The sequence below is a fragment of the Cuculus canorus genome, chromosome 12, assembly GCF_017976375.1.
Source record: "Cuculus canorus isolate bCucCan1 chromosome 12, bCucCan1.pri, whole genome shotgun sequence".
NCBI classification, from domain to species: Eukaryota; Metazoa; Chordata; class Aves; order Cuculiformes; family Cuculidae; genus Cuculus; species Cuculus canorus.
The window spans coordinates 2,655,121-2,667,782 of record NC_071412.1 but is presented as its reverse complement, the minus strand read 5'-3'; the positions used below and the strand labels follow the sequence as shown (position 1 = coordinate 2,667,782).

General features: G+C 35.9%; 1 protein-coding gene across 5 annotated transcripts in view; it reads left to right on the top strand.

Moving 5' to 3' along the window:
* UNC13C (unc-13 homolog C) overlaps window positions 1–12,662 on the top strand; it is a 222,028-nt gene that overhangs the window by 56,725 nt on the left and 152,641 nt on the right. The gene's annotated exons all lie outside the window — the stretch shown is intronic.

Sequence of the window (12,662 nt, the reverse complement as noted above, 5' to 3'; positions counted from 1 at the left end):
ATTACAGTAGTTCATTACGTACAGTACAGTACATCCTTTCAGTATGGAAGAAAAAGAGAAGTGTAAGTGGTAGCATCTGTGTATAAAGAGCTGGTGGAAATTAACTCTCAGAGGGTGCTGGCGCAGATCTGTTCATGATCTTTATCTTCTGTGTTAACAGACTTCAAAGCACTCAGTCATATGCATAAGTTTAATACCTCTAGTAGTGCACAAATATGGTAATTTTCAATATTAATATACACTGTAATGCTAATGTTATAGTTGCCACTTCATTGGGAGCACATAGCTACCTAGGTATTAATTGTCACCTTGACTGAATCTTTGCTTTCTTTATTTGCCTTGAAAAAACAATCATCTGATGCGTTGATTTTAAAGATGAAGAATTGTGCCTTTAACCGATGATTGTATTTAGTAGTAATGAGCATCTGGATCTTGAGCTACTACAGTTTCTTTCGTACATGAGCAAAAACTTCTACAATAAACATACGGTCAAGTTGAAAGTATGTTACACAAAAATTAAATATTGCTTATATGAAAGTGTATTTTTCAATTCTATTTTTACATTCAAATAAGGGCAGTAGATTGTAGATTTGCATTTGACAGATACAGTACTGTGGTAGACACTAGATGGTGTTTGTGTGAAGAAACAGCTACCAACAGCAAGCAGGTTCATGACTTTTTCATAATTTGATGAGGTGAGGGGGCACAGTCGTTGTGTTTAGTCGTTGTATAATAGAAATATAAAGGTCTGAAGACCTAATTAAAGAAATGCACATGGAAGAAAAAAAAGTTAGGTTTATGATTTGTATACATTATTGGATAACATAGGCTGTCTAAACTGTTAGACAGTCTATTCACAGATAGCGGAGTCCACAGATGGAATCTCCATCCTTGGAGATATTCAAAGACATCTGAACATGGTCCTGGGTAATCTGCTCTAGGTGACCCTACTCGAGCAGGGTGATTAGACAAGAAAGCCCCCAGAGGTCACTTCCCGCCTCCACTATTCTGTGTTAAGGAAATATATTTTTTAATAGTTTGTATGCAGCCTTTGAAGAAGGATGTCTTTAATGTCAGTTTGTTCTGTAAGACAAATCATGTTGAACTTCTGTTTATTACTTGCATCGCACAGCAATTTTGATTTAGTATAGGAAACAACATTTTGTAAATCAGTTCTTAAAGGAGCTCTACAAGACACAGAAAATATATCGTTTATAGCCTGTTTTCACAACCTGCCCCTCTTTACGTGTGGATTCATGCATGCCCAGAGAATACTTAATTTATGATTTAAACAAATAGTAGTTTGGGGTATTATATCTTCCTTTCAGTATTTGCAGAAGTAATAATTTTAAAGAAAAGTGACTAATAGCTGATCTAGGATTTACAAGACTTTTGTGAGTAGTTTAGTTGTTTGGTTTTTTTTACTCTCTTAGCCCTCTGACTGATTCATAGTCAGCTTCCCTTTTCTTATTTGCCAGTGGAAAAGTACTAGTTGCAGACCAATTTCCTTGAATTAATCTTCATTATACAACTAAAGCATAACTTAGTGCTTAATGAATTGTTTCATCTCTCCATGTAGGCAGGAGCAGGTAGATGGCAATCTGGCCAACTGGAGATATAGCCAGATAATATACTAGTGTTGCGTCTGCAATTTAGTACAAAAGAAATGTTTAGAATGCTATTATTTTCTTTCTGGTAACACATGAGGTAAGGTCATAGAAACTTTGGTACATAAATAATTTATTAGTGCACGAGAGCCTCGTCTAATAGTCCTATTCTCTGTCTCATGTTGGAGAGAAAAAATACACTCTGTGCTGATTGCTTATGGATTATTTATTATGACTTGGGTTTGGAGACATATAGGAGTGAAAGTAATACGGTACACGCGTGAGAGGAGGTGTGATCGGTACATGAGTAATCCTCGGATTTAAGGTTTTGTAAGGAAATAGAGGCATTGTGGTGATGCATGTATATTAATGGCAGGATTGATGGCTTTTTAGAAAAGTACAAGAGAAATGCTACCCTGGGGTTTGTTTCTTTATACACTGTAATTGAGAATACCTCTTACACCTTCATTTATTGTTCCAGTCCTCACTCGTTATTTTCTAGCTTTCTTTTTCCCTAGTGGCTTCTTTCATTCCACCCCTATCTCGTTCTTATCTTTTACAGGTGCTTTACGGCAAGCATCGTTCTCTCTCCTGATGTAACTATGACTCTGGATAAGCTTCCAGAGTTGCATGCGCTTTTCTGAGTTGCTTTTAATGATAACATAGCTTCTTTCTATGAGTGGTTGTTTATAAGGAATAGCTTCTTGATGTAGTTAATTAAGATCTTCCTCGTCATTTAGTGACTGATCAGGTCTTTGGGCTGAAGTTCCTGCCACAGAGTAACCTGTAGACTGTTTATGGTGTCAAGATGAGTGAACTCATCTCACTCGGTACATACTATGGCAAGTCAGATTACAGGGGCAGTGGATGAAAGGGGGTTTTCTGTTGTTTTATAGGAAGAATTTGTATTACTTTAGTGGTGTCTTACTGAAAAGGAGAGCTTCAATATCGGTATCAATACAGCCCTACTTTGTATATGCTTGAAGGAAGAAATGTGGTGCCAACATTTGAAACCAAAGGAAGCATTAATGTATTCCTGCACTCCCCTTGCAGTGCATTTATTTGGTTCTGCGTTAAGTAAAGCTGTCATAAACATAAGTGTATTACTAATGCATATTTCAGATTCTGTCTGTTCAAGCTACATTCTTTTGTTCTTATTTTGATAGCTTTTCCAGCCTTTTTATAATAACAATTTGACAAAATCACCCACGTCAGCTGTATTTTCCCAAAGACTAGAGGCTTTGGAAGTTAATCTAATCTTCTCTTGTGGTACCCAGGCTTCTGTTTCTTTTATGTCTTACCTCCATCGTGTTTGTTTTTAATACACTTGTATAGGTGCATGGTTATGTAGTGTTAGTAACTAATAACTACAGTTAATAGTATTGTAACATTTTTTTCATGCAAATATAAATCTTGAATTTGGACTAGAAAAGATCAGTGCTGTGGCCTAGTTGAGAATCAATTGATTAGGTATTGTTTAGTAAATTAATCTGTTATTTTATAGCCTTTCAGGTGGAAACAGGATAAATAACACCATTCATTTGGTCATGGCATTTGCATATTGGTCAGTAGTGACTGTAATGGGGATATAAAAAGCCTCTTAGAAGACAAATTGCGTTCTTATCTATACTGCCTGTGTTGAGCAGTGGGCTTTAAGAAAAGACCACTGTTTATAGAAAGATAAATGAAGCATAGATATATGTCCCATCTTATTTCTTAATAGCTTGGGGTAACTGTGTTGACTGATTAAAATACTGTGAATTGTGTTTGAGTTTGCAGGTTTGCAGGTTCCTTCTCAGGTACTGGTGCAGACTGAGGAGGGAAGGATGCCGAGTCAGATGGTAGAATTCTAGTTTCTATAGAATATAGAAACTAGATAATAGTTCTAATTTTTTCTATAGTTCTAATAGTTCTATATTTTTTCTATAAAATACTGCAAGGAAATAGAACATCAATATTTGCATGTATTATGCCAACCTGAGATGCAAATTCCTTTATCGACCAGTAGTAACAGCTAATGGCAGTCAGTCTTGTTCATAGCACAGTATAAAAGAGGTTGTTGATAATGGTTATATTTCCCTTCTTTAAACAGTCTACTGCTGTTATAACAAAAGTAGGTTTGTCGTCTTGCAGAAATTCTTTGAAATCTGTAACACCCCTCTGTTGTCATTACCACTTCACTTCTTCCAAGTATTTTGTTGTTAAAAAATTAAGGGCAATAGTGGTGTTGCGCCACTATTGAAGGCTTAGAAGTAATTAAATCTAAACAAGTTATCTTGGTCTAATGCAGCTTTAAGCTGGTATAGTTTTGACATACCTTATACAGGTTTAGGTGTGCTTCACTGCATCCACCACCAGAAGCCCTCGCTGAAGCAGACTGGTGGCTACGCTTTAAGTTTCGTTTAAATTCTGCATCACCTTTTATGTGATCTCTCTGAGATGCTTTTCCTTCAGTCTGACTGAAGCCCACGGCATGAGGCCAAGGGCACTTCTCATCTTTCTAATCTCAATCAGTCTCTAATGGAGGATAAAAACCAGAAGTTAATGAGTGAGTATATTGCAGTTAGTCTGCATCTTTGTGAAGGAAAAGCCCAGACAGGAACACTTCAAGTTAGAAAAGTTAATAGCAATTCCAAACCCCCAAATTTTACCTCCTGTTTCAAAATATTGAAACGATACTATTCAGTGATACAAGGAGTTTCTTTCCATTCTGCCATGTTTCTAATAGATTTGTTTTATAAAAAAAAAAAAAAAAGCCAACAAACTCAAGTGCTCTGAGACTTCATTAACATAAATGCTGATTGTGTGTGTGCGTGGCTGATGTAGTTGACCTGCAACGTTTAAAAAAATAAATATATGTTCATCTAATGTATGAGGTATAAAGAGCTGGGTTTAGGAACATAAATCAAATTTTGTTGAAAAGTATTATCTCTTGCTTTTCTCTTCATCTGTAAATAGGTAGATTACTGAGACTCTTCATCCATGAAATTCCCTTCCACATTCACGTCACTAGGTGGTAACAATGGAACAGATGTATTGTGTAAACAGGCTGGGGAAGAAATGGATGCCTTTGCTATACACTTGAATAGATGTGCGGTATTAAGGGAACAAAATTTATTGCAAGTTAAAGAATCTATTTTGATGCTATATTGGGGATGACAATGAAGTACAGAATTTAATAATCCAGTTCTACCCACTACCTGCATTCATCTTTTGTTTCTGAAGAAAGAGCAAGTGGTTACATTTACCACCTACCCTTAAGTTAGAACTTTATGGAAGGATAATCTGCATTGCTTGCTGCTATACTACATATTCGGTCTGTCAAAAGATGGATTAGAGTAAGGAAAATTATAGAGAGCAATGCTCATCACCTCAGAAACTTTGTGATTCAGATAAAAGCAACCCTCTGAATAAGAAGTTAATAGTTAACAAGGTGGTTTTTTCCAATATCTGTAAAAAAAAAAAAATCCAAATTTTAGAAACCCTAAGTGAAAGAATTCTTTAAAAACCAATTTTATGTGTCTTTTTAAAAAATATAGTAGTGTTCTAATGGCTGATTTCATTTTACTTCTGTAGTTACAGGCTTCACATTTATAAAAAATTCTTAGATCGTAATACTGCATCTCTTTGAGGAGGGATGGCAACCAAGTAAATTGAAGACAACAGTTAAATTTAGCATAGTAATTCTTATTGAATCAATGTGCTTTGCATCAGGACCAAAATAAACCAACAAAAAATGCAAATAAACAAAACAACACAAAACCCACTGCAAATCACAACATACAACACTCCCTTCCATAATCAGTAACACTGAGCGGGAATCATCCATTTTTTTTGGCTGTTTATTAAAAAGAAACAAGCAAACAAAAAAGAAAACAAACAAAACCACTCCCAACCACCTCTGTTTAGAGAATGACTTTTTAGGAAAAGTAATTCATTAGAACTGCTAGTTTCCTTCATAAGAGAAGAAAGTCTTTACTCTTCTGCTTATTACGAGAACAAGAGACTGTTTAACACTTTTTTCACTGACTTTAGGTTTAATGTGGATTGATTGATGTTCATGTAATTTTCCTGCCCTTTTTGTGCTTAAACAGATTTAAAATAAAATCGCCAGAGCTAAGAGTAATGGATGTGAATGTCATTTCCAAGGACTTATAGTGGTTCTGCTATGGAAATGAACAAAAATCAATATTTTATCACCAAGACTGAAAAATATTTTCTATTTTTATTTCTAAAAGTTTTAAGTCTTTTCTTTTGATCGTTGTGTTCTAGGACCAGAAATAAATGCATGATTTTATAGTGCAGCTTCAGGATAAAAGGAATCTTGTTAAAGCAACTGGCTGAAAAAAATATCTAGACACGCATTTTAAAAAAATGGAATGACTTGGAAAACATGAGTTCATAAATATGCTCAAATCTTCCTCTGATCTGTTGGGGAAGTAGAGTGCTGCAATAAAGTGTGAAACTAAAGAGATTATCTGTTTTACTGCCAAAGTGAAATTCTGACTACTTTCATGGGACAGGTGCCAGATTTTTTCTTTATGCACATTTTCCAGGTGATCAGCAGAGCATCCACTCAGTTGTGTCTCCCTGGGACTCTAAATAGGAGAAAATATCTGAAACCTCTCCAGTTTTTTGCTGATAGAAAATTATCATTGAAACTGTTGAGATTTGTCAACCATGAGATTCGCTTCCTTGATCATTAGAGAGTATTCTCAAGATAGCTTGCATGATCAGACATTTTGGTAAACCTGAAAATAACGACAGGATTGATTGATATATAAATAATTCTAGCAAAAAACCCACAGACACATAAATAGAGAAACCTGCATTTTTATATTGTCTAAAAAATACCATTTTTGTAAGAGAGATTTCTTCTGCACTTGCCTGAAGTAAAACTCCTATTCACTCCACTGAAAATTTTATTCGTTTTCAGATTAAAACCTAAGTAAAGGGGATGTTTTCAAGGTAGACTGTGTCTTTTAATTGTGATGCTGCTTAGAAATGTCATTACCAATGGAGGAAAAGAGAAAGTCTTACACTGTTAAACTGTAATGCATTTGCAGTACTGTCACCTCTTCCCTCCTTTATTTTATCTCTCGGTAAGACAAAACAAACAAAATCCTTTCAGTCTATCCTCGCAGATAGTTTGTGGTTTGGGTTTTTTTTTTTATCTATACTTCCTCTAGCTTTTGCCATCATCTTTCTATTCAATTTGTTTACTTTTAGTGTGAATCCTAAAACTGGAAAGACTTCAGCTGAAGTTAACAGGTGCAGGTAGCGTTGGGTAATTTCTGTCTCCCACATGACACACACAATATATTTGTGTTTATATAGGGATGTGATTTAGTAGTGGACAGAAAGAGTTGGACTTAATGATCTCAAAGATCTTTTCCAGCGTAGTGACTCTATGATTCAATGATTCTATACAAATACTTTCCAGAATTACAGTAGCCTTTCTTTTGCACTGACATTACGTCAACAATGCTTTCAATTCTAATATGCCTGACGCCTTGTACTGCTATCTAATCACTTTGTTTGGCAGTTTTCAGTTTTTCTTCCAAAAGTAAAGCTGGATTATACAGGAGTAGTGTTAAGGCACTGAAGTGAATATGTGAAAAACATTTTAAATTCTAACTCCGTCCTTTCAAATACTTGCCACCCATTCCAGATTTGTCTTCTACAGATTGTATGTAATTCTATTCATTCAACTTGCAGAGAACTTTGGCTGAAATCAACCTGTATGATTTTGGTTGATACAACGCATGGTACTTATTGCAAAAGAATTACTCCCGAATATCACAGCACAACTGTACACTCTTTTCTACTAATTTCACCTTCACTGTATTTCTTTTGCTTACATAGGGAATGGCGTGAAAAAAAAATTCAAATATCATGTTAGCATTGGTCAGGTCTTTCTCTCATAATGGTTAAGCCAGTTTGCTTATCAACCAAACAAATCTAATTTCTTTGTCTTATCTCAGTAAGCAGCATTGTCTAATGTCATCTTTTTGTTCTTTATGTGATTATACATTGACTCATTTTCTCCTTCTACTACAGTAAGTCTGGAAATTAGTCTGACTTGTCTACATTTTTTTGCCTCCTAGTTTGTTTTTTTTTTAAGGTCATTTTTAAAATGTTTGAGGCTCTTAGATAGTTCCATAAATCTTAGCTAGGAAGTGGATACAGCACCACAAGAGAAGAAACAACTTCATAGCAAGAGCAGCTATGAAGATCATTGCCTGTGAACTGTGTGACTGTTTCCCAGACATTATGTTCAGCTCCTTTGTTCTTGATCCTAGATGGGTATGATGTTCCTAGTGTTTTTAACAGTAGGATATTTATATGACTTATGGGTTTGCCACCATTAGCATTTTATTTTACAACAGGGGTACACTTTCAAAGCAAATCTCTTCCCAATTCACCACATTTGGTTCGACCACTGAGTGTGATCTAGATGTTTTACCAATGCAACCAAGGCAGCTCTTTCTCTCTAACGTTACACCTGATATGCACAGCAACTAACGGGCTTTCAGTTCACAGGGCCAAAAATAGAACTGGTATGAACTGAGTGCCCCATAACATTTGTAGTGTGGTCACTTCGGTCTTCAGAACCAACTTCTTTGACATTATGATCTGTCCGTGTGGCACTATACTACTTGCTGTTTCACGCATGCTTGTTGTTACCCAAGATAGTCAGCAGCTCACTCCGATGTCCCAGGCAGCTGTTTAACATTCCTGCCCTACTGCTACTTCTGTCCATGCTTCCACAAAGTATCCTGCGTGTCTTGGTGAAATCCTCATGTTCAATGTACGAAGCACCAAGGAACATGCAGTTGTTGGATTCCTGAGGGACAGCAGTTGTAGCTGGTGTCAAACCAAGTGGCTGCTTGCTTGGATTTGCTTCGGAAGAAATAAGATGTGACTTCAGCTTGCAGGAAAGACCACCATATAGTGGTCCAAGTCAAATATTTGTTGTGATGTTCACTGTGTGATATGGAAACACTCAATAATCAGTTTGGTTTCATAGGCTATAATCGATTACTTGGTTCCATTTACTAATGTCATTTTTATCAAAAAAGCTGAAATGTGCCTCTTTATTCTTTCTGGAGAATATATGCTTTACCATTCTGTTCTGGACAGAGTGCTTAAAACACCCGCTACATTTTGTTCCCTATCATTCCCTGACAAGTGAGAGACTATCAAGAAAACTCAGTCTTCAAGAGGATTGCAGTTTTATTGAGACCACCAAAAATTAAGAAGCACTAGTATCATACCACATTCTGTAATCAAATGGCTCTCCTGGTAGTCAATAATCTACTCTTTTAGAGGTAACTTTCCGAAGTTGGTGGAAGTATCTAGTAGCTATGAAAAGACGATAGAAAACAAGCACCATTAGAAATCTAATAGGACTCAATTTCTAAACACCAGAGATGTTTTTAAAGCATATCCTGTTGTTTCAGATTTGCAGACCAGTTTATTAATGAAGACAGAAATGCAGTTTTTATCTTCACCAAGCTGACCTCCTGTTCTGGCTCTCGATGTATCCGCTAGTAATTTTTCTACATCACTGCTAGTAAAGTGCTAGCAGCAATTCTATTTCTCCTGTCAACCAAGCTTTATTCAAGTTTGACCTTCTCTCTGTCAGACAAGCATCACTCATCTCTTATGATGTGCTAGCTTTAACATTATCTTTCAAGCGTTATACAGTGTATCTTGCTAGAATTTATTTCAGCAACACAACATCCTCGAGGCTTACGTACCGTAATATTCTGTCCTGTAGTGATAATATTAGTTTTTATGTATGGCATTTATTATTTTAGCATGGCTTAATTTGTGTTATTGCTTTGGACAGACAATCTACGTTAATGTGCTGCATTTACTTGACCCTGGTTTGCGTTCTTTATTTCCCTTTCTTAGCAATACATACCAATTATCATTGTCCAGCTCAGACTGCAAAATACTTCTAATTATGTGGACTTTCCACATTAGCTCCATGGAACAGTTGTCTTGTTCTCTAATTCCAGCAAGTATTATGTCTAAAGGGTTCGCTTCCAGGAATGAGGTAATTATCAGTCAGTTTGACATTCTTGCAACCATTTTGCACTATTAAAGATTAAATAGGTACTTTGAGACATGAATGAACTTTAAATCTTTTTCCAGTTTGGCGTTATACAATTATGTATGCTTGTAGGAGTTGGAAATCAAGGTAGTATACGTAATACCATCTTCATACTAGTGTGTCCCAGCAGCTTAGATTTTTACAACCATGTTCTGCTATGGTGAGGGGGTGAACTAAATTTTTGCAATCATTAAGGAAAGAGAAGCGTACTAAGATAATGCTCTGCTGCTCAAAAAAATGCAAAAGTGAAATAATGACACAAGGCTTGAAGGATGCTTATGACCAAGGAAGTGAGGGGAATCTTCTGAACCTCTTTTGATATGAATCTCTTCGACTGATGAGGTTATTATCCAATTGTGTTTCTGATGATATCACAAACTATAAAAGCAAAGGTCTGTCTTCACATCTTTATCTTCTTTGCTAGTTTATCTTTCATGCTGGAAGAATCTGCAATTTAAGCATCCATTAGAGACTTTTTTTTTCTAGGAAGCTTAGGGATAGAAGCCAATTATCTTGTATGATGAATTCTTGTGTTGCGTGGTAGGTTACGGGTGGCAACATTGCTATTGAAAACAGATAAATTGGACTACATGTTAAGTTGAATCTATTAGTTTTTGGATTTAGCCTTCTCAAGACCTTTAAGGTGGTTCATGGGCAGAAAATAACTTGGACTTATTTGAGGGAGCTGAAGGAATGCCAAATAAGCCTCCCCCACTCCACACCTCAACATCCCCTGCAGCTAGGAACTACTTATCTCAGTGGATGCTTGTGAACTATTTTCAACAGAAGCCAGGATTTAGTAGGTATTTTAAATGTTATACAGCTTTTTAATATCTGGAACTACTTTATAATGGAATCTTGAAGATAAGTTTTAACTAGTGAATATTTTACGGTTCTTGTTTACTTAAAGGTTCATGTATGTCTATTTATGGGAGGCTCAGCAAGTGGTAGTAAAGAAGAAGGATTAGAAATAAGTGGTAAAGAATGATACAGAGATGGAGAGAACTTTCTAGCAAAGCAGGAGCATTTTAAAATATGCTTTGCTAAATTTTCTTGAGGTTGTCCTTTTCTGAAGTTTTTGTGTTCTGTCATCAATTCTTAAGAATTTTGCATTGAAAAAGCTTATTCGGAGAAACACGGTATGGCAGCTAATCACCATGCATTCCATGTTGTAATTAATGATATGCTACCTTTTCTTCTTTGTATTGTAATTATATAAATTTAAGTGAACAACAGAAACTTTGCACCACTACGGTATCCTTAGCTAAGTTAAACCAGTTTTTTCTCTTTTTACCAGATACCTATTTAAGTGTAATTGAGTTTGAAACCAGCAGACTGTCTAAAATAAGCATTGGGAGGGAGGGATTTCCCTTTGCCTTCGGTATTTGACATTTGTAGATATAATTTTTACTAGTAAGTAACGAGATGACCATTCTGTATGGGTGTATATGTAGAATGCACTGAGCTGAAACAGCAACATTCATGGAGCAGTATCCACTCCATGGATTTTTCCTGTAATCCTAGTAAAACACCCCCGTTATCTAACATGGCATGTGGTACAGAGGCATAACGTGAAGGCTGTAATGTAGTGAATTCTCACATGAAACGAAAATCTAATGAGAAACAAACTAACTGAAATTAAATAGGAAGTATCCTGTACAGTTTACAGTCTTCTTAGTAGATCCATAACTTGTTTTGGTTAGCTGTTTGCCATAAAGCGTGTGGGTGACGGAAATGAGTTATGTGAAGATAAACTCTTTCAAGTAAATCACTGTCATTCAGCAGTATAATCTGAGATATCTAGCCTCGTATTCCTGACTTGAAAATACATTCCGTGGTCTCTTATATAATCACAGTTCATTTCTTATCTACATCAAGGGATGTTGCTGTCTGTTCAGGTAGCCTAATGACTACCAAAGCGCATTGCTTGATGACTGTACGTTCCCTGACTTGGTCCTCTCAGAACACTTCCACAGTTCATATTATTTCATTCATGGTGAGATCAGAAGAAGCAATAAACAGTGAAGTTTCCAAACTGATTTTGTCTCTGAAGATGCAGTCGGTTCTTATGAAAAAAAAAAAAGAGAAGTTCTCAAAAATCTCATTTTGGGAAATTTACATCAGTTGTCTGCTTTATGCAATTTCTACAGAGGAAGGAGGCCACTAGACTGGTGCCTTTTTTTTTTTTTTTTCCTTTTTTTAAAGTAGCAATGGCAAAGAAAACAAGTTAAAACAACCATGTAATGCCTTTTTTTCCCCCCTCCTAATTATTGGTTGTCACTCTCCTTTCTAAATTTAGGCAAAATTAGGTTCCGGTAAAGGAAGTGTAATAAAATTAGATGAAGCTGGCTGAAATCCAAGGAGGGTAAAGAAAATTTCATGCGTCCATCTCTCACGCTCTGAAATCCAAAATTCCATTTAATGTGGAAAACAGGTCGCAACAATTTTGGATTTTTTAATATAACTTTCTAATAAACTGCATCAAACATAATTCATGTGATTCTTTAGGAGGTAACAAAGTACTTGCAAACTGTTTAAAAATTGCATTTCACATAAACAATACTGAGAATTATTATGTGTCTTCAGCCAGCAGTATTATGAATATTGTTATGATTAGATATTATAGAAAGAAGGTGTAGGTTGCATGAACGGATTATGGTGAGGCTTCTTGCCTTACAAGGGATGTCCTGCCTAAAATTTTCCTCAGTCCCCAAATTTCTCTTCACCTTTTGGAGTTTACCTTTCTTATAAGCCTGAGAATTAATTCAGTCCTAGTCTGTCCTGCTTAGAGTCCTTACCTTTTCTCTCATCCACCTGTCCAGACGCTGCTCCAGCACTTTAGTTTTAATTATTCCTCATATTTCCTTCTTAAACCATATTAAATTTTGTTTCCACAGCCAGCCCAGCTTACCGTCACCTGGTTACTCTGTGCT